At 47.1% G+C, this 19,566-nt stretch overlaps 1 protein-coding gene across 1 annotated transcript in view; it reads right to left on the bottom strand.

The window, feature by feature from the left end:
- LOC119975271 (cortexin domain-containing 1) overlaps positions 1-18,090 on the bottom strand; it is a 67,958-nt gene extending 49,868 nt beyond the window's left edge. Inside the window, exon 1 of the mRNA XM_038814979.1 lies at positions 17,623-18,090. The gene's annotated coding sequence lies outside the window, so the exon portion shown is untranslated. The remainder of the gene's footprint in view (positions 1-17,622) is intronic.
- Positions 18,091-19,566: the final 1,476 nt, after the last annotated feature.

The raw sequence follows: 19,566 nt of genomic DNA, 5'->3' as shown, positions 1-19,566 counted from the left end.
GCCTCTTCCATTTCCTCCGGGTCCCCTTTGGCGTCACGAATGGGGTCTCGGTTTTCCAACGAACAATGGAGCGAATGATGGACCAGTACGGGCTGCGGGCCACGTTTCCGTACTTGGGCAATGTCACCATCTGCGGCCATGGTCAGCAGGACCACGACGCCAACCGCCACCGATTTCTCCAAACCGCCCAGAAACTCAATCTCACCTACAATACGGAGAAATGCGTTTTCCGCACTACCAGACTAGCCATCCTCGGCTATGTTGTGGAAAACGGAGTCCTGGGCCCCGACCCGGACCGTATGCGCCACCTCAAGAGGTGCCTGGGATTCTTCTCTTATTACGCCCAGTGGGTCCCCCAGTATGCGGACAAAGCCCGCCCACTATTTAAGACCACACTCTTCCCACTGTCAGCTGAGGCCCGCCAGGCCTTCAACTGCATTAAGGAGGACATCGCCAAAGCCGCCATGCGGGCGGTGGATGAATCCGTCCCCTTTCAAGTGGAGAGCGACGCCTCAGAGGTCGCTCTCGCCGCCACTCTGAATCAGGCAGGGAGACCAGTTGCCTTCTTCTCCCGAACCCTCTCCGCTTCGGAACTTCGACACTCCTCAGTCGAAAAGGAAGCTCAAGCCATTGTGGAAGCCGTACGGCACTGGAGGCACTACCTCACAGGTAGGAGGTTTACCCTCATCATCGACCAAAGATTGGTTGCCTTCATGTTTGACAACTCGCAAAGGGGCAAAATTAAAAATGATAAAATCTTGCGGTGGAGGATCGAACTCTCCACCGATAATTACGATATCATATATCGACCGGGGAAGCTCAACGAGCCCCCAGATGCCCTGTCCCATGGCACATGCGCCAGCGCGCAAGACGACCACCTGAAGGCTATCCACAATGACCTCTGCCACCTGGGGGTCACCCGGCTCACCCACTACGTCAAAGCCCAAAAGCTGCCTTTCTCCACCGAGGAGGTAAAAGCCATCACCAGGGATTGCCCGATCTGCGCGGAGTGCAAACCGCACTTCTATAGACCAGAGAAGGCCCACCTGGTAAAAGCATCCCGGCCCTTTGAACGCCTGAGCAACGATTTCAAAGGGCCATTCCCCTCGACCAATCGAAACGTGTACTTTCTTAACGTCATCGATGAATTCTCCCACTTCCCCTTTGCCATCCTGTGCCCGATATGACCTCCCACACAGTCATCAGAGCCCTGCACAGTGTCTTCACCCTGTTCGGTTTCCCCAGCTACGTACACAGCGACAGGGATTCGTCCTTCATGAGCAACGAGCTGCGTCAGTACCTGCTCGGCAAGGACATCGCCTCGAGCAGGACTACCAGCTACAACCCCAGGGGGAACGGCAGGTGGAGAGGGAGAACGCGACGGTCTGGAAGACCGTCCTACTGACCCTCCGGTCCAGGAATCTCCTGACCTCCCATTGGCAGGAGGTCCTCCCCAACGCACTCCATGCAATTAGGTCCCCCCTATGCACCGCCACCAACCAGACCCCTCACGAACGACCATTTGTTTTCTCTAGGGGAACTACCACGGGGGCTTCGCTCCCATCCTGGTTGAGAACACCGGGCCTGGTTCTCCTCCGGAAGCACGTCCGGACACACAAAACAGAGATTGCTACTGCTTCATTCGAACCCCCAATACTCCATTATTGAATACTCCGACGGCCGTCAGGACACCGTTTCCGTCCGGGACCTGGCATTTGCAGGATCCACCACCACCACCACCACGGCACCCCTCACACTTCACCCCACCCAACCCCCCACGCCTTGCGCCCCCACGCCTATAGGTTCCCTGCCCACGCTCGGCGCCCCCGCGCCTGTAGGTTTCCTGCGCCCCCCGTCGCCCGTCGCAACGGTCAGGTATGAAGCTCCGGAACACCCCTGGAGTCCACCCTCATACCCACACCAATCGTCACCACCCAGCCACTCGAAGAGGCTGCAACCCCGATGATCCGCCGATCCCAAAGGACGACTCAGCCATCGGACCGGCTCAACTTGTAGACCCGTCACCCCCGCCGGACTTGATTTTTTACAGGGGGTGAATATGTTGAATTCATACTGTATTGTAATTCACACTGTATTGCATTGCATTGTATTATGTCCTTGTGGGCTCTGTATGTGAGCCGTTGCACGGCTCTGCCCATAGGAGGAGATGAGGAGCTTGTACAGGGCTCCACCCTTGGCTCCGCTCATGGCCCCTCCCACTACCAGAAGTATAAATTGCTGCAGTCATAAACCTGCTCTCAGTTCCTCTGGTCGCAGGCAGGCTCAGTTGTAAGACTATTAAAACCACAGTTTACTTCCAATCATTTCTCTAGTGACTTGATGGTCACATCAACGTGTCATCGAAGGTAATGTGGGAGAGAGAAAAGAACTTAGAAGTCCAAAAGAAAGACAAGAAATAAATAGCACAAAGGGTGCTTTATGAAAACTTTCATACCCTTCCCCCATTGACTTTGGGAGCAAATTTAGACCAGATGGGCCCTGGTCCAATTCCTGTTCAGTTCATCTCACCCTGATTGAGCAAGTTGTGGGGAGGCTTTACTAACAACAATCTATTAGGGAAATCAACAATTATTCCTTGGGGGTTTTGAATTTATTTTCTACGAAAGCAGTCAACTAAAAGATGATGCGGCACCACCTGCAGTAATAAGAATTAGGGTCAAGCAACATGCTTCCAGTTTAACTGGCTCTCAATGACCTCAACAACTTCTTCTTAAGCCACAATCTACAAGTAGTCAGGATGAAGGTTAACAACGGCTGGATATCTCCGGCTATCAGAATTCTCTTTTCCCGCTAGTAGAGCACCCCACGCCCACGCTTTTCCCAATGGCGTGTGGTAGCTTCAATGTGAAATCCCATTGATAAACGGCGGGAGTAGAAAATCCCACTGCCGGCGAATGGCGCACCGCCGAGAAACACGCGACTGGGGGACCGGGAAATTCTGCCCAACATGTTTTCCTAACTTGACCTAAGGACCAGACACACCTATTGGGTCGAACACCAAGAAAGGAGGTTGGGGAGGAATCCATAAGGGGGAGGGTAGATAACACTCACCCTGCCTGGGTGCACAATGCATCTTGGTTAACGTTAAGTTTGAACCTGATATTGCTCAAATGTGAACAATATCTATGCTTACGTCTCATGCGCTGTAGAAATGTTACCTGATTTCATATATTGGGCAGAGTCAGTTCCAGGACCTCTTCTCTGAAGTTTCTTTTTTTAAAAATTTCGAGTACCCAATTATTTTTTTCCAATTAAGGGTCAATTTAGCATGGCCAATCCACCTAGCCTGCACATCTTTGGGTTGTGGGGGCGAAACCCACGCAAACATGGGGATAATGTGCAAACTTCACACAGACAGTGACCCAGAGCCAGCATCGAACCTGGGACCTCGGCGCCGTGAGGCAGCAGGGCTAACCCTCTGCGCCACCGTGCTGCCCTCTCTTCTCTGAAGTTGCGCTCTCCCAACATATTGGCCAATAAACTATCGTTCTGTGCCTGAGACTCCACCAATTATTTTGTAGAAAAGAGAAAAACTAAAACAAACAGAAGGAAAACCAACAAAACTAGCTTGCTCTCTACCAACCACAGTTGGAAAGGCCTGGATGCCAGGTGAGGACAATTTATGCTGACTCCCATCTTTGAATAGGTTGTCTGTGTTGACACTTGAGTGAGGCAGCAGAGGCGTGTAGAGCCAGACCACAGCTGGAGTCAGTATCTTCAGGAAAGGCAGAAGACAAGAAAATAAAACTGCAACAAAACAATTCACCTGATTTGTACTGCCTTATAGTGTAGAAGGAGGCCATTTATCCCATCATGTCTCTACCAGCCCTTTGAACAAGCTATCCAATTAATTCAGCTTCTCTCCTGTTTCCTACCAGCCCTGAAAGCTGTCCATTTGATGCACAACACCCATTTCTTTTTGGAAGTTATCACTGAATCTGATCCACTGCCTCATTCCAGACAATATACCAGATCATAACAATTCAGAGTAAAAACAATTCTGATTTCCCCTCCCTATTCCTTTAAAGCTCAATTCTGCACCTTATTAGTACATATCCTCCTCCTCTTCAGAACGATCTCCCCTTATTTTCTCTACCAAAGCAAAATGAAGTTGCAGATTGGTAAAAGTTTCTGTGCTCAGCTACTGGGGTTAGATTAGATTTGAAGGTTGTGATATTTCCTTTATTAAAAGCCACGTCCTTTATCAGATAGAGAAGACTGTGCTGAGTTAGAGATTTCCATACCATAGCATTACCTCCTGAAACATTACGTCTGCTGTGCCCTCAACCTGTCCGAACATTAATTGGAATTGTGACCATTTGTCTGCTCACAGATTTGCTTCATCGCATTAATAGCAGCTGCTTATCTCTGACGTTGAGACTGGACCTGCTTTTCGTTCCCTAAGTTCCTTATTGCTTCACAGCCTCAGGTTAGACCTTGAAAAACTGATGGAAATTGACTGCAGGATCCAGGTATGATGAGGGCTCGTAGTTGGTGGAATATTCTGCTGGCATTTTTGCGCATTTCCAGATGGGTTCAGATGTACGTAAGTACATAAGGAGCATGAGTAGGACATTCGACCCCTCGAACCTGGGCTCCACCATTTGATAAGATCATGACTGATCTGATTGAGGCCTCAACTCTACCTTCCTGCCTACCCCCCAATAAGTTTTGACTGTAGGAGGCCTATTTACCAATTTCATCTCGTCCTTTCAGTCTAACTTCATATTTACAAGTGACGTGGACAATTAAACAGAGTAGACAGCAAGGCTATAGTTTAATGCCACTTTTGTCAATACAGGCCTCCCTCAGTACTGGAATGTTACCCGTTCACCAGTTAGGTAAGTAACAACTTCAATGGTTAATTACATATAACTACAATGCAGAGGCATTCAGCCTCATGGCTATGAGTCAGATTCCAGGACGAACTAATATAGAAACCCGCTCTCGCTAGGGTGATCCCCACCCTTATCCCTGGTTGGTTACCCGGGCCACGTGACCCTCTTGGCAGATCACCCCTTAAAGGGGACAACACCACATCCCTCCCCCTGTAAATTCTTTTATGGATCGATAATAGTTAAGTCACTTAGTTCTCAATAATTATAACATTGAACACATGCAATCAGTCCATCATAAATTGAGTCCTTCAGGTGATTTCCAATTTCTAGAGGAGTGGGGTAACTCCTCTGTCGGGGGTGTCTCCGCTGGGGAGCTTTCTGCAGAGACCACAATACCTGGAATCTCCTCAGATATTGGTAACTCAGCTTCATCCATCTCCATGGGGATGGCAGACTCACCTGTCACAGGCTGGCTCGGTATTTCACTGCTTGGAAAGGCAACAACGTTTCCTGTTGGCAACGTGGTTTCAGGTGGCTGCACTGGCTGCTGGGACATCTCTCGTCCTCGTAAATGGTCTACATGCTTCCGGATGATTCCTCCTTGTACATCCACTTCATAAGACAAAGGTCCTGTTTTTGATACAACAACTCTTGGGACCCTACTTGAGCCGTTTCCAAAATTTCTAACATACACGGCTTCCTGCACTGAAAACGGCCTTGTTGATTTGCCTGAATCATGATTTTTATTCTCACTGCACTGACTGGCCTCTATCATCCCTGGCAAATTCGGAAACACCGGGCTTAGTCTGGTCCAAGGACACCGGCCCATCAACAACTCTGCCAGCGACACCCTCTTTGGAGAGTGCAGAGTGGTTCTACAGCCAAGAAGGAGTTGTAAGATTCTGGTCTCCAGGGTGGGGGATCACAACGACTGCTTCTTAAAGCCCATCAACAAGGTTTAGACTGCTCTTTCAGCCAGTCTGTTGGATTCTGGGTGGTAAGGCCCAAACCTGCTGTGCTTGATACCAAGGTGGTGAAATTCTGAAATTCAGCAGCCTTGAAGGTTGTTCCATTATCCATCACAATGACTTCAGGTATCTCGTGGGTCGAAAACGCTGACGCAATTTCTCAATTATGGAGTGCAACGTTGTAGACTTAATCTCAAACACTTCCATCCACTTTGAATGGGCATTGTGCCTGAGAACGCCCCCAAATAATCAATATGAACACGTACCCATGGCCAGCCAGGGTGCAGTGGGGCTGTAGCAGGCAACGTTTGTTATATTTGGTAGTGTTCACAGTGATTCACCAGACACTCAATGTTGAGATCAATGCCAGGCCACCATACATAACTCTTGGCTAGCATCTTCATCTTAGACATACCTGGATGGGCACAGGGCAATCTGGCTAGGAGCAACTCCTTTTCTGGTACTACTCTGGCTCCCCAAAGTATGAAGCCATCTCCACAACTCAATTCATCCTTTTGTATATAGTATAGTTTCACCTCTTCAGAAACTGACTCACTGGTCCAACATTTTAGTAACCTGTGCCTCACTTTGGACAACAGTGGACCCGTGCTGGTCCGATACGTGACTTGCTGTGCCAAAACTGGAAATGAGTCCAAGAAATTCAATGCCAGAACAATTTCCTGCGGTACTGGGGGGAGGTGCTACACTCGCTGGTAAAGGCAGGAGACTAAGTGCATCCGCATTCGCGATATGTGTTCCAGGCTAATGCTTGAGCGTATATTCTTAGGCAGACAGAATTAACGCCCAATGCTGAATTCTTGCCAATGTGATTGATGGAATAGCCTTATCTCCTTTAAATAGATTCAAGAATGGTAAATTACCTCCCATATACATACTGGTGGAGCTCCTTTACCCCATATACTATTAACAAGCCTTTTTTTCAATCTGTTAGTAGCCTTTTTCAGCCTCTATGAGGGGTGTCAAGACATACCGTATAAGTATTTTAGATCTGTCGTTCACCTTATGGATCAACACTGCATCAATGCCATGTGAAGAGGCATCACAGGTTAACACCAATTCCTTAAAAGGGTTGAAATCGACCAATAAACTTGATGAATGTAACAATTATTTTACTCTGTTAAAAGCTTCTCTCTGGTGCATCTTCCAAACTCAATGCCAACACTTCTTTAGTAGCAAGGCAAAGGGGCCAATAATGTCAACAGGTTTGGTAGAAAACGCCCATCATAATTCACCATTCCTCAGAAAGACTTGAGCTCAGATGTGTTTCTGGGGGCCGGTGCCTCCTTTATTGCTCTAACCCTGTCTTCCATGAGGGTTTAATCCTTGTGCATCGATGCGTTACCCCAGATAGGCGACCTCAGTGGATTGAAAAGTACTCCAGCCTCTTGAAATTAATTTAGGACCTCCTCTAAGTTAGTTGGTGCTCAGCTTCTGATGATCCAGTCATTAAAATACATCCAGGTATACTACGACTCATGGCAGACCTTGCGATAGACTTTCCATTTTTCCCTGGAATATAGCCCATGTCAATGACACATCAAAGGGTAGGCACATCTACTGAAATAAACCTTTGTGCTTGTTTATCATAACATAACCTTGGATGCCTCATTGAACTCATGTTGCTGATATGTGTGGCTCATATCTAGCTTTGTATTAGACTGAGAACATTTATTTTACCTAATTCGTCGAAAAAGACGTTCTCACTCTTCTTCATTAACTCGGGCAGTCCGTCTTGCTGTACTTGGAAGGCTTCCATCCAGTTTAACTTGATTACCTTGAGTCAATCACCTCCCAAATGATTTGGCCCTTGGCCTGGCACTATTAATATTGGCAGCTGAGGGAACTGCTGCTTAGAGATTCCAGGTCCTGTGGTAATTCTCCTGTGTAAGTTATTAGTTTTGCCGTAGTACCCCTCAAACTCAATGACTAGACTCCTCCTTGTAAATATTGAAAAGCATGTGCTCCTATCATCATGGCAGAGGCTCCTGTGTTAATTTTCATTTTGAAGGGCCTACCATTTGAAAATGAAAATCGCTTATTGTCACGAGTAGGCTTCAATGAAGTTACTGTGAAAAGCCCCTAGTCGCCTGTCCGGGGAGGCTGGTATGGGAATTGAACCGTGCTGCTGGCCTGCTTGGTCTGCTTTAAAAGCCAGCGATTTAGCCGAGTGAGCTAAACCAGCCCCTAAGCTTTACCAAAAGCATCACCGTATGGGGGCTATTTGCAGGCTTCAGGGGAATGATTACTCCCCCCCCCCCCCCCCCCCCCCTCAAGCAATAACACTACTTCAATCCTAGGCAATTGATTGGCTCTTTTAAATCTTCGTGTGGCTGCATTTGCTTCCTGTTCTAAAATCACATCTTCATTTTGGTGCCACTGTTGACTGCAGCTTCCTGTCCTAACTGGCGGATGGTGCTATTTTGCACACTCTCGATTTGCTGTGCACCCTTCTCAGCAATCTCCATTGTCAACACTATCTCCAGCGCCTTCCTAAAATTTATATCTGCCTCTGCTAAAAGATTCCTGTGGATGGCCTCATTATTTACCCCGCAGACTAAACCGTCCCGCAGCATGTCAGTGAGAGTAGCTCCAAAGCCGCAGTGCTTTGCTATCTGTCTGAACTTGGTAATATTCATTGCAATAGTTTCCCCAGGAGCTTTCCCGGTTGAGTTAAACTTAAATCACTGCAATATTACCGATGGCTTCGAGTGGTAGTGTGATTTCACCAATTCAACTATCTCAGTGAATGACTTGGTGTTGGTCATGCTTGGGGATGTAAGCTACAAATTAAATTATAGACCTGGATCCCACACGCTCTCAGAAAACTTGCCTTTATCTTCCCTTTCACCTCTGTTTGATTGGCTTGAAAAAAGTAGACCAGGCGTTCAATGTATTGTATCCAATCCTCCACAGAGGCATCAACAGGATCTGTCCATCCGAATAAGGGCATATCTGCAAACACTCTTCTGTTTCTCAACTTGCAATGTTTATTAATGCAGAGACTTCCAGCCTTGTGGCTGAAAGTCAGCTTCCAGAATCAACCTGATACAGAAACCCACACTTGCCATGGTGATCCCTCACCCTGGTCCCTGATTGGTTACCAGGACCACATGACCCTCTCGGCAGAACGTCCCACAAAGGGGACAAACACCACAAGCATCTTATGCACTCAAAGACCAGAGTGGGCTTTGAACCTCTTAACTGAGCAGAAGAAACGAACCCTGTACAAGGTAAGGCCTTGTTCTCGGGGTTTTTCTCAGCCAATAGCGTACAGACCCAAACATTCGTAACACACTGTTTCTATTTAAATCAGGAATGTCCTCAGACCTGAATGAGTACAATAAATATTAATTCCACTCGCCAGTCACAAAATTACATTTATCAACAGCTGACTGCACTTCAGTGGGTGTTGAAACTCCTGAAATAATTGCCACCTTCAGAAGAAGGAATGAAAATAGAATCACAGAGTACAGCACAAAAACAGACTCGGTGCCTCATGAGCCGTATGATGTAATCCCAGTCCTTTACACACTCCAAATAACTTTCAATGTCACACTTTTAAACAAAACATATTCCCTTCCAAAAGAATTTGTAATGGCCTCATCCCCAAGAATAGCTTATTTAGAAAGTTTAACATTCCAGCCCTTTCATAACCTTGAAGATTTTTAATCTTCAACTCTCGCAAAACAAAAAGGTCCCATTTCTCAAATCCCTCTTCACAAGTTTTACACTTTTGAGTATTGTCATTGGGTTAAAATATCACTCGAGAAAAATATTCAGCAAAGCTGAAGCTGTGGCACATAGGCAGAACTCCCGCCTGTCAGACGTTTGTAGGTTCAAGCGCCATTCCAAAGTTCTTTAATCCAAATTGCCGCGCAGTGTGGACTGAGGGAGTGCTGCGCCATTGGCGGTGCTGTCATTCTCACAAAGCATTTGCCCTATCTGCCTATTAAAGTCAACGTAAAATAGCTCCACGCACGATTAAAGAGGAGCAGTACAATTGCCCTCGAGTACAAATATCCCTCAACCAACATCACTAATATGGGTTAACGTGTCATGCTTGTGAGATCTTGCTGCGCACACGTGACTGCTGTGTTACCAACATTACCACAGTGAGAACACAGGAAGATACGCAGGCACATCTGGTGGAGGTGGAAGGCACCGTGTAAATGCAGCTTCTCTCTTGTAGAATAGTTGATTTCAACGTTTCACTAACAGCTCAAACTGAGTTCTCCTGAATCACATTTCTACCAACTTTTTTAAAAGTTCATTTATGGGATGTGGGCATCGCTGGCTACGCCAGCATTTATTGCCCATCCCTAATTGCCCTTGAGTAAGTGGTGGCAAATTGCCTTCTTGAATCGCAGTGGCCAATGTGCTGTAGATATGCTAATATTGCTGTTGCAGAGGGAATTCCAGGATTTTGACCCAGTGACAGTGAAGGAACAGTGAAATATTTCCAAGCCAGGAGGTTGTGCGGCTTGGAGGGACCTTTCAGGTGGTGGTGTTCACATATATCTGCTGCCCTTGCCCTTCTAGGTGGTAATAGTCATAGGTTTGGAAGGTGCTAAGGAAACTTGCTCTGTTCCTGCAGCACATCTTGAACATGGTACACACTATTGGTACTGTGCGTCAGTGGTAGAGGAAGCAAATGCTATTGGATGGGGTGCCAATCAATTGGACTGCTTTGTCCTGAATGGTGTTGAGCTTCTTGAGAGTTGTTGGAGCTGCATTCATCCAGGCAAGTGGAGAGCATTCCATTACACTCCCGACTTAGGTCCTACACGTGGTAGACAGGCTTTCAGGAGTCAGGAGGTTGGTTGCTCGCCACAAGAATCCTCGTCTCTGACCTGCTCTTGTCGTCACGGTATTTATATGGCTAGTCCAGTTCAGTTTCTGGTCAATGGTAATCCCAAGATGTTGATAGTTGGAGATTCAATGTTGGTAATCCATTCAATGTTAAGCTGCAATGCTTGAATTCTCTCTTCTTGGAGATGGTCATTGCCTGGCACTTGTGTGGCACGATTGTTACTTACCACTTGTCAGCCCAAATCTGGATATTGTTCAGGTCTTGCTGCATTTGGACATGGACTGCTTCATTATCTGAGGAGTTGCAAATGCTGCTAAACATCATGCAGACATCTGCGAACATTCCCACTTCTGACCTTATGATGGAAGGGTGGTCATTGATGAAGCAGCTGAAAATGATTGGGCCGAGGACACTATCCTGAGGAACACCTGCTGTGAAGTCCTGAAAGTGAGATAATTGACCTCCAACAACCACAAACATCTTCCTTTGTGCCTTCAACCAGCAGAAGGTCGTCCCCTCCGATTCCCATTGACTCCAGGTGCTAGGGCTCCTTGATGCCACACTTGGTCAAATGCTACCTGATGTCAAGGGTAGTCACTCTCAGCTCACCTCGATGGGCCATTCAGCCCATCCAGTCTGCACAGACCCTCTGAAAGCGCACCCTACCTAGGTCCACTGCCCCACCCTATCCCTGTAACCACACCTAACCTGCACATCTTTGGACTGTGGGAGGAACAGGAGAGCCTGGAGGAAAAGCAGACATGGGGCGACCGTCAAACTCCACGCAGTCACCAAGGCTGGGATTGAACCCGAGTCCCTGGTTCTGTAAGGCTGAAGTGCTAACCACTGTACCACCATACCGCCCACGCTGAGTGTCAATGAACAGGTTACTGCTGGAAAGTACCACTTGATTGCATTTTTTAAAAAAAATTTGAAATATTTATATTAAAGTTTTTACATTCTATACACTGTACACTCCTTCAAGAAAATTGCGATGATTACAATTTACAAGTTGTTCTTTTTCAGTGTGTGTGTGTCCTCACCTCTTCCCCATATGGGATACGTTGTTGTCTCCTTGCGGAGAAAGTTTTGACCTGCAAATGTCAGAGGTCGTTCCCGTTTGGTAGTTCCGGTCTCTTCGTCGGCTCCTCTAAGGTCGCTCTTTTGTCTCCCATGTAAAAGTCCCAAACCAGTGCCCCCCCCCCCCCCCCTCCTCCTGTCTGCACCTCTTAAAGATGGCGTTGAGCATGGCCGCCATGGTAGATACCTTGGTCAGACCGAAGTGTTGCCTCATCTGGTTCCAGGTTCTCAGGGTTGCTACCACCACTGGGCGTGTTGAGTGTTTTGTTGGTGGGGGTCGGAGTGCTGCCGTGGTGAGGGACTCTGAGGATCACGACACCTCAGGCGAGGGGCAAGGTTGAGAAGGCTTGAATAATTTCAGCCGGTATGGGAATTGAATCCATGTTGCTGGCCTTGCTCTGCATCACAAACCAGCTGTGTAGCCAAGTGAGCAATGTCCACTATGGCCTCCATCTGCAGGAACCATAAATTTCCCCTGGCTAGGTTCTATACCTCATTCAACAACTGGAGACAGGAAATGAAATGAAAATGAAATGAAAATCGCTTATTGTCACGAGTAGGCTTCAATTAAGTTACTGTGAAAAGCCCCCAGTCGCCACATTCCGGCGCGTGTCCGGGGAGGCTGGTACGGGAATTGAACCGTGCTGCTGGCCTGCTTTAAAAGCCAGCGATTTAGCCGAGTGAGCTAAACCATCCCCTATGACGGGACACTGACAGTAGGGGACCTATCGGTAGTTGACAGGAAAGCAACTTTAGAGGAACTGACAGACAAACTACAGCTCCCAAAAGGGAATGAGTTGCCATACAAGACGACAGCAACATTCCCATGACAACCAGAACACTCCCTGCTGGACAGCCTTCTGACTGCGGGCAAACTAGGGGACAATAACTGCACCAACATGTAGGCACGACTACTGTAGGAAACAAGGTCACCACTGGATGAGACAAGGGAAAAATGGGGGGAAGAACTAGACATAGAAATAGGGGGAGGACTCTGGATCGAGGCACTGCACAAAATAAGCTTCACCGCCTCATGCGCATGGCTGAGTCTAGTGCAGCTGAAGGTAGTTTACAAGGCGCACTTGACCAGAACACACATGTATGGGTTCTTCCCGGAGGTGGAGGACATATGCGAATGGTGCCAGGGCGGCCCATCCAACCATGCTCATATGTTCTGGTCATGTCCCAGACTTTTCAGGTACTGGACCGCCTTTTTCAAGGCCATATCTAAGGTATTGCAGGTGAGGATGGAGCCATGCCCAAGTGTGGCAGTCTTCAGGGTATCAGAACAGCCAGAGCCCTTCACAGGGATAGGGGCAGACGCCCAAGCCTTTGCCTCCCTGATCGCCTGCCGCAGAATCTGGACTGGATTTGGATTTTGTTTATTGTCATGTGTACAGAGGTACAGTGAAAAGTATATTTCTGTGAGCAGCTCAACAGATCATTAAGTACATGAAAAGAAAAGAAAATACATAATAGGGCAACACAAGATACACAATATAACTACATAACACTGGCAACCGGCATGTGTTAATCGGGTCAGTCCATAAGAGGGTCATTTAGGAGTCTGGTAACATCGGGGAAAAAGCTGTTTTCTAGTCTGTCTGTGCGTGTTCTCAGACTTTTGTGTCTCCTGCCCGATGAAAGAAGTTGGAAGAATGAGTAAGCCGGGTGGGAGGGGTCTTTGATAATGCTGTCCGCTTTCCCCAGGCAGCGGGAGGTGTAGATGGAGTCAATGGATGGGAGGCAGGTTTGTGTGATGGACTGGGCTATGTTCACGACTCTCTGAAGTTTCTTGTTGTCTTGGGCCGAGCAGTTGCCATACCAGGCTGTGATGCAGCCAGATAGGATGCTTTCTATGGTGCATCTGTAAAAGTTGGTAAGAGTTAATGTGGACATGCCGAAGTTCCTTTGCTCCCTGAGGAAGTACAGGTGCTGTTGTGCTTTCAGGTTGGTTGCGGCGACGTGGGTGGACCAGGACAGATGTTTGGAGATGTGCACCCCAAGGAATTTGAAGCTGCTAACCATCTCCACCTCGGCCCCATTGATGCTGACAGGGGTATGTACAGTACTTTGCTTTCTGAAGTCAATGACCAGCTCTTTAGTTTTGCTGGCATTGAGGGAACGATTGTTGTCGTTGCACCACTCCACTCGGTTGTTTATCTCCCTCCTGCATTCCGACTTGTCGTTATTCGAGATCCGGCCCACTAGGGTCGTATCGTCAGCAAACTTGTAGATGAATCCTGCTCGGCTGGAGATTAGCAGGGTCATCTAAGACTCCGGACTGGCTTTCTGACCTAGCTGAAACCCTCAAATTGGAAAAATAAAATTCAGCATCAGAGGATTGGAAGAGGGCTTCCAAAATACCTGGAAGCAATTCACCAACCAGTTCAGTGACTTGTTCATAGCCAGCAACCAATAGAGGAAGTGGGGGGAGACTGAAACGGACAAAGAAGGAAAAGTATTGAGTGAGAGTGGGGGGAGTACAGGGAGAGGAGGAACAGGGGGAAGCAAGTGGGGGGGTAAGTGTAGCGTGGTGGGGGGGGAGAAGAAAGGGGGAAGGGGAGGAAAAAGAACCAGAGAAGAGGACGGGAGGAAACAACTCAATACAGAGGGAAACAGTCTGGAGGACCAAAAGAGCATCGGAGAGAGGAGAAAAGCCCAGGAAGGATGTCCAAAACAATAACTAGGAGCACACGTGGGTCACCACCAACAAGCCCCTGGAATGTTTTAATATCAGGGAGCCACACATAAATAGCCAAACAGGGCGATCGGGTGCCGCAACACCGGAGGCCTAAAGCAAAAGGGCCCCCAAATCTGTATTTTTGTTCTCAACTCACATTTTGCTCTGCATGGTACATTCTCAATGGACCCCTTGCATTTTGTACTTTTTATTTCCTATTCTTGCTTCAGGTGTGTGTAAATACTGGTGTAACGAGCTTGTTACCAATAAAATGTAAATAACTAATAAAAAATATTGTTTAAAAAAAGTAGTGTGCACTAAAGTTGTCTTTTGATGTTATCAGCATTCAATAACAAAGCCTAAAATCCAACTTGTAGGGAGCACAGACCACTTAGCGTTTCATGTGGCAAGTTCATGAGGAGCTGTATTGGAAGAGTGTAGGAAACCAAAGATTGAGATGTTAGAGTGGCATGGGGGCTAAAATGGCGAGTTACAGGGCGCTCAGTGTTGTGCTTGCAATTTGCTTAATAAATTTACAGTAGGCATTTGGTCGTACAAAACCCGAGTGTTGCTGAAATAAGGCACTTATTTGTCAAAGTTTTTCATCTTGCACTTATCAGGACATTGGCAAGAATACCAGGTAAGGGAAATCCGCAAATTTAGACTGTTTGAGAAGAGAATGCTAATTGGTTGGTGAGTGGACTCTGATTGCTAGAGGCATTACCCTGGAGAATGCACCAGTTGATGATGATCGAATAGTTAACTGCCAAGCATTGTTTGAAATTTAAAACAGGTGGCTTGACTCTGATTGGTCAAGACATTACCCTGCGGAATGGCTACACTTATTTTGTTTAACTGCAACAGGTGCAATGTGTGTACATGTTATTTCTGTCTACCAAGATCAGGAGCCTTTGTATTAATATATGTAGCTTCCAGCACATACAAATGCACCACACTGCGAGCATGTCAATCTTACATTGGTCATCAGGGTATTTTTTTAGCACACTGAGGATTATTTAGCAAATGTCCAATTGTGAAATGACATCTAATGTCTGACAGTGCGTTTTATCTTTGTAGGCACGAGCTGGCTTCGTGCGATCTGTATTTGCCCATTGCGAACAGTGGAAGGGAAATTATGCTTGATGTGATCCACCAGTTTTTGGGATGCATGGACTACATACCTAACATCACACAGGCTCACAATGTGGTGCAGATCCCTAACCCAGCTGGGCTGAACAACACAGTAAACAATCAACACAGTCAGAATGACCTTTTGTGTTGCACTTTCCTATGATTCTATAACAGGGACCAAAAGGAAGATTCATTTTTTAAATTTATTCATGGCATTGATAGCAGATGGGCATTTCTTGCCCACCTGAAATGGACCTTGAGAAGATGCTGGCAAGTCATCAGGTGGAAGCATTGCAATCCAATGGTGTTATCCATATCGATTGGAATTGGAGAGGTACTGCTACAGGCTCTCAGTATCCAACTCAGGAAATAGGCCATGAGGCAGGGTACTAACTTAACACATTTGCCTGAGAATTGTGCATGGAAGTAGGCACATCATGAGACAGTGAGAGAAATGAATTTGTGACAAATACGATTTGACAGTCTTGTTAATATTTTGTCATACGTTTAGGATAAAGTATTCCATAGGTCAATAAAATTGAACACAGACTGTTTATGCAATCGTTAAGCCTGCAACATCTTCTCAAGTCTAACAAGGTTGGATTCACTGTTTGCAGAGGGGCCAATGATGGTGCACCAGTGAAGTTGGCCCGTTCTTTGTAACTCTGGCTTGGTGGAGAAGACAGACCTCAGGCTGGACAACGTTTCCCACCATCAGAGTCAGGAATAACGAAGGGCTCTTCTGAAACCTTTACAAGTCACTTGGGGGAAAGGGCAGAAGGAATTTCTTATTTTGGGGGGGGGGGGGGGGCAGCATCAATTCAGTATTGTCATTTCAGAGACTCAGCTGGACCTTGAAGGTGGCTCTCCCCTTTTATCCAAATGCACTTGGATTTTCTAACTTGGGAATGAGGGATTGCTGCTGTCCGGAACGGTTTGCCAATCCCAATTTTTGGAGGTGAAAACTAGCCAACAACTCCCAAAACTTAGGAGCACAAAGTATCCCATTAAAATAACTGACCAAGAATTCAGTTGTTTCTCAATTCTAGAGTTGGCCTCCCAACTCTTCAACTTTAAATAATGATTACTCACCTCCCGTTTGCCATTTGGAAATGAAAATATTCAATGCAGACTCCGTTGGAAAACAAGATTCATTTTGGGGTTGTTTCTCACTTAATTCCTGAAGAAGTGTATGTTTAAACCACCGGAGAACCAAGTCTGAAATCTTTGATTCCTGCCTAGTCTGTTTCCCTTCTGAGTTCCATTATAAAACCGACAACATCTCCCTTCCACCCCTTAATAAATATGTTCTTATTACTTCTTTACGTGCCAATTATCCTGTGACCCTCTCACCCTCTGCTAAATAAAAATCGATGGTTAGATAATGAGCACAGAAATATCTGTTGGGTGTGATGTGTCGAAAGTCCATTCGGATGCCATTGGTCTTTCTCTCTCTCTCCCGCTGTCTTGGAGAACATCAGGAGAGACAGAAATCCTCCAACATGCTGGGGCTCTTCATCAAGCTTTGGGGAAGGTCAAACCTTTACCGTTCTCCTTTTGAATTCTTTGTTAAACGACGCATGTTGCGTGAGGACAAACGCAGAGCCAGATTTCAAACGGACAGCGACTGCTTTCAATTCTTTCCAATAACTTGCAGGAGAGAATGGGGAGCTCCACGCTTTGCCGGGGCAACTTTAAAACTCTGCAACATGACAAGTCAAGAAACTATCATCACTGCGGTAGATCGGGCAAAAAAAACAGCGGAACAATCTGGGATGCACCCGAAATATTAATTATTCATAAATTCCGCCGCCCCAATTGGAAAATACGTCCCCAATTGGAAAAAAAAGAACAGAAATTGGAATATAAAAGTTATCTGTGACTGCAAATATGAGAATCAAATAATCAGTGCACCCTTAAATGATTCATCTTCAATGCACACACACACAGAGCAGACAGGGGCTGTTCATTGTCTGGGAGAGCGGGGGGGGGGGGGGGGGACTGGCCAGGTTAAACCTTGACCACGGGAACTGGGTTAAACTTGCTTGTTTTTTCCCCATTGCCACTTACTGCATTGTCTCCTGTGGGCACTGCGCACCGACCCTCCTTTCCAGCGCCTCATGCTGCGGCCAAAGCGACGGTGTTCGCTCATTCATTCAGGCACCTGGCACCTCTCTTGCTGTCTGCTCGGCTGCAATTGCACATCGACCTATCCATGTCTGTTTCTGCTGGGGTAAGCACGGGGAGCGGGAGCGGCTTCCAACATTGTGTCAACGCTCAGTGCCTACAGGTCAGAGAATACCCTCCTCATCGGCTCTTCCTGGAATAGTACAAGGAGCAGCATTCTGAGACTGTGACTAAGGGCAGGACGTTAACGTTGTTGCTGTCTCACCAGAAGTAAATAGTCCACACACACACACACACAAATAAAACCCACAGTCAGTCCAAAAAGCTTGGACAGATTCTCATTTCCTGGATGCCTAAATGAATAAGCTGCAGCCCACTGGCAGCTGGCCAAGCCATCAGCTCGACTTTTCCTTTGGCGCCAACCTTCCAGTGACTGGTGTCAAGTCTGTCAGCTCCGGGGAAAATGCTCCACCGATGTAAACTGCGATTGGACACCCGCGGCCTCGCTTCGCCGTGACAAAGGGACGAGTTCAGGAATAGGAGGGCTCGTTTTCAAACACGAGGTGGAGTTTTAGCCACAACCGTGGAGGGAGGCAGAGTGGCACAGCGGCGTTGTCACTGGGCTGGTAACACCCCAGAGCAGCCTCTGGGTGCCCGTGTGAACTGGCTGTGGAGGGTCCACTTGTGGTTCTGCCTGGGATGATGCAAACACAGCAGCCAAGACTTTCCCAGTTGATGCCTGTTGTCAGTAATCATGAACCTGGGAACAATGCTGCACACGTCTTCTATTCTCCACACGGAATATTGCAGCCTCAATATATATATCTTTTTGCAAAAGTTTACTTTATTCAAAAAATACCTGAAAGAACGTTGCAGATGTTTCAAAATGACCATCACAAAGTGCTTCAAGTTGTCTACAAAATCCTGTTGCACACCAAGGAGCTTAAATAGAGTCAAAGAAACTTTACAGACATTTCAGAATGGTCATTACAAATGGTGCAAAGATATTTAAGTAGGCTATGTAGATCATGCTGCACTCTGAAGTGCTTCAATACAATTGTGATAGACGTAATATTCACTGTATACAGCCCAAAGGGGTTCTCTGTACAGTTACAGTCCCTTCAGTGCCCCTTTCAACCTTTGACAGGAACCTTCCCCCATTGCGCCTCTGCGGTGACTGCCCCAAGCTTTAGTGATCCCTCAGCACATAGTCCTGGATCTTGGAATGTAAAATATGACATCCCATGAGGAGAGTGAATGACGAGGGGCCTTAATCTCTGCAGTTAACCCCATTCACAGGATCCAAACATTGCCCCGGCTTAGAATTACCAAACCCCATAGAATTCCTCCAGGGCAGAAGGAGGCCATTCAGCCCATTGGGTCTGCACAGACCTTCTGAAAGAACACCAGACCTAAGCCCACTTCCCCCCCCCAACCACCCTGTCCAGATAACCCACCTAACCTGTACATCTTTGGACACTCAGGGGCAATTTAGAATGGCGAATCCATCTAACCTGCACATCTTTAGACTGTGGGAGGAAACCAGAGCAGCCGGAGGAAACCCACACAGACATGGGGAGGAAGTGCAAATTCCAAAGTCACCCGAGGCTGTAATTGAACCTGGACCCCTGACACTCTGAGGCAGTAGTGCTAACCCCTGCGCCAGTGTGCTGCTTATGGTAAACTTAGCCAACCTGATATGCAGGGTTAGCATTGGAGGGTAACAAAAGTACGGATAACCTGGCCGACCAAGACTCACCTTCCTTCACTATTCCTGATGCAAGTGAGCTACTTTAACTCGCATTCACTGGTTCTTCAATAATGGACAGAGATGCCAAGGAGCATTTTCTGATTTCAATGGTGGACGAAGATTTTTGCTTCAGGAAA

This window comes from Scyliorhinus canicula, chromosome 12 (assembly GCF_902713615.1).
Source record: "Scyliorhinus canicula chromosome 12, sScyCan1.1, whole genome shotgun sequence".
NCBI classification, from domain to species: domain Eukaryota; kingdom Metazoa; phylum Chordata; class Chondrichthyes; order Carcharhiniformes; family Scyliorhinidae; genus Scyliorhinus; species Scyliorhinus canicula.
This window is presented reverse-complemented; position numbering and strand designations above follow the sequence as displayed.